Here is a 6,000-nt window from a genome sequence, read left to right on the forward strand (position 1 = left end):
AAACCCGAAAGTCAATTACACATTATAGTGAATGAAAGTATGGCTAGCAGCGTTGTCTCCGCGATATTTCCATTGACTATAACGTGTATTCACTTCCGGGTGTTAATGTGCGAACAGCTAGCCACACTAGTCAATGGCAAATATCGCAGAGACAACGTGGCTCGAGCTGCAAGTTGCGCATTCAGCCGAGCAACATGCGTACGCTTGCATATCGCGCGATACAGGTGTTTTGCTAAATTCAGCAAAACAACATAGCTCTGCATGTACGTCTTTTTCATCGATTCTGACCAAAATGATATGAATATTGCAGCGTTTTGGAGGGGCTGTATCTTTTGATAGAAACATCGGTGAGACTTGAAATTTAAAGTGACTCGGTAACATTGTTGAAGGTTGATGAAAAAAATTGCTTAATTTTTGTATAAAATGTTACTTACTATATTCCTTCTACTATACTAACTAGGCCTGAGTCATGTCGGGATTTTCATAAACCGGGTCCCGACGGCCTTGCACCGGTCGGGACCCGGTGTCCCGAAATCAGCTCGCAGGATTTGTCACTTGCCTCTATAAAAAGCGCATATCATCAGTATGTCCCTTAAAAGTGACATTTTTATCAGTCAAATAAATCAACACATGCATACCTCGGCACAGATTGGTATATTCTTCCATTTGACATTATATTCATCCATGATTGGCGATGTTTAGTGCCATTATCGTGCCTCTAAAAGTAAAAAAACTCGAGCAAAAATATAAAGACTACAATCGAGCCGCCATTTTGATTCATGCAGGTTGAATAAATCTGGTCAAAAAATATGAATGTTAGAATAATAAAACGGCTTTCTAAAAAATTCTTCTGTACAATATACCGATCATATAATATTTTAAAGACAAAAATAAATATTTATCTCTTATTTTAAACATCGCATGCTTTTTTTTTAAAGCTGAAAATTACTTGGTAATCACAAGAAGTTTCGATACGAATAGCTGTTGCAAGGCAAGTTCAGACTAGTCTCGGAAAAATGCGCAGTGCTCCTCGTTATCTGTAATGCGTGCCAGAACGAACCCAAACAAAGACGTGATCGTAACGAGAAAAAAATCATTAAAAACTACGAGAGCACAATTGGAAAGATATACTGCTCAAAATTACCATAATCAGATACATAACTTGGACAATGAATTCAATAATCGCCCAAGACATGCCACAGAAATTGTGATAATCGAGGAGTAACTGGGTACATTTTTATCGCAAGGGGCCTGCTGCAAATACTCGAATCCTTTGTTATACTGCTTTTTACCGTAGAGGGCGGTATTTGCCTCGTGTTCAATTTAAACACGTTTAGATATATTGCAGCAGGCCCTTTCGATAATGATTGTACCTATAGTAACTCATTAAATATCACTATTTATGTGGCTTTTCTTGGACAACTATTGTATTCTTCCTCCAAGTTATGTATCTGCTTACGATAATTTTGAGTAGTTGTCTTTCCAATTGTGCTCTCGTAGTTTTTAATGATTTTTTCTCGTTACGATCACGTCTTTGTTTGGGTTCGTTCTGGCACGCATTATAGCTAACAAGGAGCACTGCGCATTTTTCCGAGACTAGTCTGAACTTGCATTGCAACAGCTATCCGTATCGAAACTTCTTGTGATTACCAAGTCATTTTCAGCTTTTAAAAGAAGCATGCGGTGTTGAAAATCAAAGAAAAAATATATATTTTGTCTTTTAAAAATTATTCGATCGGTACGTTGTAAAGAAGTACTTTTTAGAAAGTCGTTTTATTATTCAAACATTAATGTTTCTTTCAACCTGATTTATTAATTCTGCCGAGAGACCTGGCCAGTACAGTAGCTAGCTAGCAGCTGGCAACAACAACCCCATGGGGCGAACTGCTTTGCAACCCATATTTATATCAGCAGTTCGGATTGATTCTGGATGAGCTAGAATACGATTGGTAACAATTAAATACTTAAGTTTTAGGGTGGATCGATTTTAGTGGTGTGCAAAACTGCAATTTCTTACATATTTCATTATTTTTTTCGGAGCGCCGGTTCTCAAAAAACGAAACCGGGACCCGACGGCAACGGTCGGGTCCCGGTGTGATCGACCGTACCGACTCAAGCCTAATACTAACCCTCTGACATGCAAAAAATCCTGAACAAATTCTCAAACCACAAAGATATCTCTATGGTTTTCTTTGAAGGCGTCGATGTGAGGCACCCTCTAACAGTGATTAACAGTAAATTCTCCCAACCATTTTTGAATTTTCCCAACCGTTTTTCCGTGAGAAAAATACATAAAACAGGCTATAAAAATCTGTCAACACTTAACTGTCTGGAATGGAATGTAGAGCCATTTTATTGCTTTGTGATGATTTACATTCGCCTAAAATGTAATTAAATTGTCCTTGTCTTGATGCTAAACAGGCTTTGACAAGTAGCAGAATAGAAGTAGAATAATATAGTTGGGAGAATTAAGGAATCGATCAGATCATTTTTTCCCAATTTGTACCATAAATAATGATCCGTTTTCACTCAAATTTTCAGATTATCTTTAATTGTACATCTAGCATTGAAGTCACTACCTTAGCACCACTATCTCTCATCTGAACAATGTTACAAAGTCCCTTCAAAATGTAGACTATTATTCTGATTAGTCTAGATCTAAATTTTTTTATACAAATATCAAACAAAAATGGTGAAAAACGATCCCAAATTGAAAATTGAAAAATCGTTCAGACACCCGAGATACCAAATAGATCTAGACCTAGGTCTAGATCTAATGTTAGATCTAGATTTTTTCTGACTCAACTCAACTCCACTCAAATTTTTAGAGAAAGAAGATGATTCATTGTAATTTGTAGGGTCTACCGTTCTCGACTCTTAATCCTTTTCTGCCTAATCCTAGATTCTAGATCTACGTCCTCTTCCTTTCTTTCTCTTTTCTTTTCTTTTTTTCGGCCGTCTTTTTTTTTTGGGGGGGGGGCGACTGCGCCCACCACCCCCCCCCCCCCCTGGCTACACCCCTGCACTCTCTCACTCTCATACCCCATTCACAGTGGTTTTGAAATTTGTAGCGGCGTTGTAGTGGAGCGGCGACACCGCCATAACACCGCTTCAAATGCATTCACAGTAGAAAAGTTATCCCGCTGCAGCAGCGGGATAAATATCATGTACCCATTCACGCTGCAGCGGGTGATTTTTATTACCTCCGTAACAAACACGTGTAGATCTATGCATGGGTCAAAATCGAAATCCATGTTGAAAAAGATTTTCAACATGGATTTCGATTTTGACCCATAAATTCCTAAAAAGGGACTATTAAACTGATTACTTCAGTCAAGTTGGTAAGTGGAACTGATTTATTATAGCCTAGAATCTAGATCTAGGCCTAATTTACAATATAACATGCACGAGCCTGACGAGGTAAAATGACATTTTGGGGGATTTTGGGGGCAAAACGCTACGACCTGAAATGGCCGTGGCGTTATCAAGGGAATGTGTATAGACGGTTTCTGTCTCTAAAGAGAGAGCCGGCCGACCCTACCCCAATAAGAGGCTAACGAACGAAAGAGACGGAAAATTCGGTCTAGCGCTGGCTGTGATACTGGAATGCGCAGGACCAGAGGCCCGAGACTCCGGGGCGCAGAACTCCGAGCGTTCGGCGAGAGGCGCCATGCGTCACGCACGCCGAGCGAGGCGACGGATTGTATTTTCCAGGGTCTGGGTGATAATCATAACGAAGGAAAGCCGCTGTCATAAGTTTTCATACAAATAACAAATTTTGGAAAAAGTACTTTTTACTGTAATCTTACCCATGAATCACCGTCGGAATAGACACTAGACCTAGACTACTTCAATTTGTAATGAATTCACTGATAATGATATCGTCACCATTGGTTGAATAGACTAATTATGTCGGCACATAGCTGTCGTCTGCATGCACCCTATACATATCACATGTGTGATTTTTAAACACTTTTCAGAGAGCGCGCGCGATCAATGGTATCTTCGAGATAGCAAAATAGAAAATATTAACTTCTTTTTGGTATGACAGAGGAACATTGATTTTTTGTTTAGATTTTTTTTTAATCAACTAAAAATAAATTAATAATATTCTGCAGTATAGAAATCAGGTGGAAATTGTTTCATACATTCTTTAAGTAAACAAAAAAGCCTCTCTAATTTTCTCTTTTTTCGATGGAATCAGTGCTCCTCTTGAGGTAAAATTGGCCCTTAGATGACGTACACAACCTTCTTTCATACCCGCTTTCATACCTTTTATTATAACACGGATGCCCTTTCTGAAATCAGATATAAAAGCAAGTTTTGTTTCTTCCGTTATTACCAAACTAAGCAAAATAGATTTTCTCCGATGCATTTCATGCTATTCAAATATATATAAATTCAGACCATCATCCATGCCTGGGGGGCGGGGGGAGGGGGGAGGGAGGGGTTCTTATGATACGTGTTAATTATAGATGCCAGAACATGCATATTGACAGTAAAGATTAATCAAAGAGGGCCCTGGGAATGTTACAATGCAACTTGATGAAGCCGCTGGATGAAGTGGTGATAGTCACCGCCGAAGGCGAACATGTAGTTTCTTCATTATTGGAGGGCTCAGTTAAGTAAGCAGATTGAGTTTTAAAATGAATTTCATTATTTCTATGGACTATTTATTTCGTTAACAAATCTTTTCGGTGGTCATGCAACATCTAATCATTATTCCTTCATAGTATTTGCTTAGATCTAACTTTGTGAATAAAGGGTTGGGAATAATGTCAGAGGTAAACAAAAGTTACCTCTCAAATTTGTACCTGTTACATTTTACCCTAAAAGTTTTTACCTCTGTCATTTCCCCCCTACATAATCTTGTTATGCAGGAGCTCTATGCTAAAAATCAACTTGACCCGGAAAACAAAAAATGAATAAAAACGAGCACCTGACTAGCCCCCCCCCCCCCCGAATTCAAGTGGGTGTAATGGTCTCAATATTCATTTTTTTTGCGAGCGAGCAAAAAAATACTGACTTATCAGGTCGCAGTGTGAAAATTCACAACTCATGAAAAGGATAAAAAAAAAAAGAGAACCTTGATGAGTTTTAAGCACAATCTAATGAAGAAATACTGAAAAGGTCTTTTTTTAAATGCGAGTGAACGTAGCGAGCGGGCTCTAGGGGAAAATGAAAGCAAAGGGGGTTCTAAGTCGTTTCAGGGTGCATGTTATTATTAAAAGGGAAGAGGACAATTATTGAAAAAGAAAAGTTTCACGTGTCTAGTAAAAAGGTCAATTATGAGAGGTGAAAATGGGGCACTTCTCGCACCCAAAATGAGGCACTCAATAGAGATGAAAGGGGCACTTATGAGAATGGAAAAGGGGTGCTTATTATGAGGGAAAAGGGATACCTGTCAGGTGGTGATAGTGGTAAATTATTGGGGGGAAGGGGCATTTATGAGAAGGAAAAGGGGCACTTTTTAGAAAGGAAAAGGGACATGTATCAAAATAAAAGAGGAACTTATCAGAAGTGAACGGGGGCACTCATCAAAGAAAACATAGATAAAAGCTTTTAATAGAGTACCAATAAGAAGAAAAAAACGTGGCTTATCATATAGCAGAAAAAATAACTTATAAACTGGTAATTTTTATTCAATTTCAAGTTGAACTCAATGTTTTGACTCAATAAGACATAAAATATATATCACAAGGGGGTGAAAACCTTCAGTGGGCAATCCCACATAAAGTGAGGAAATACGACAAATCTGTATTGATTTAAACAAAAATTGTATCTCACCTCTTTTATTAAATAAGTTTTAGAATTTGGAAACAAGCTTGTTCTCTCTCTCTCTCTCTCCCCCCTCTCTCTCTCTCTCCTTCTTTCTATCTCTCTCTCTCTCTGTATATTTTTTCCCTCTCTATCTCTCACTCCAAGTCTCACTTTCCGCCTTTTTTTTCGTAAACCTATCTCTTTTTATGAAAAGATAACTATAATTACGAACTTACACCA

This window comes from Strongylocentrotus purpuratus, unplaced genomic scaffold, assembly GCF_000002235.5.
Source record: "Strongylocentrotus purpuratus isolate Spur 01 unplaced genomic scaffold, Spur_5.0 spur5_scaffold_9, whole genome shotgun sequence".
Lineage (NCBI taxonomy): Eukaryota > Metazoa > Echinodermata > Echinoidea > Camarodonta > Strongylocentrotidae > Strongylocentrotus > Strongylocentrotus purpuratus.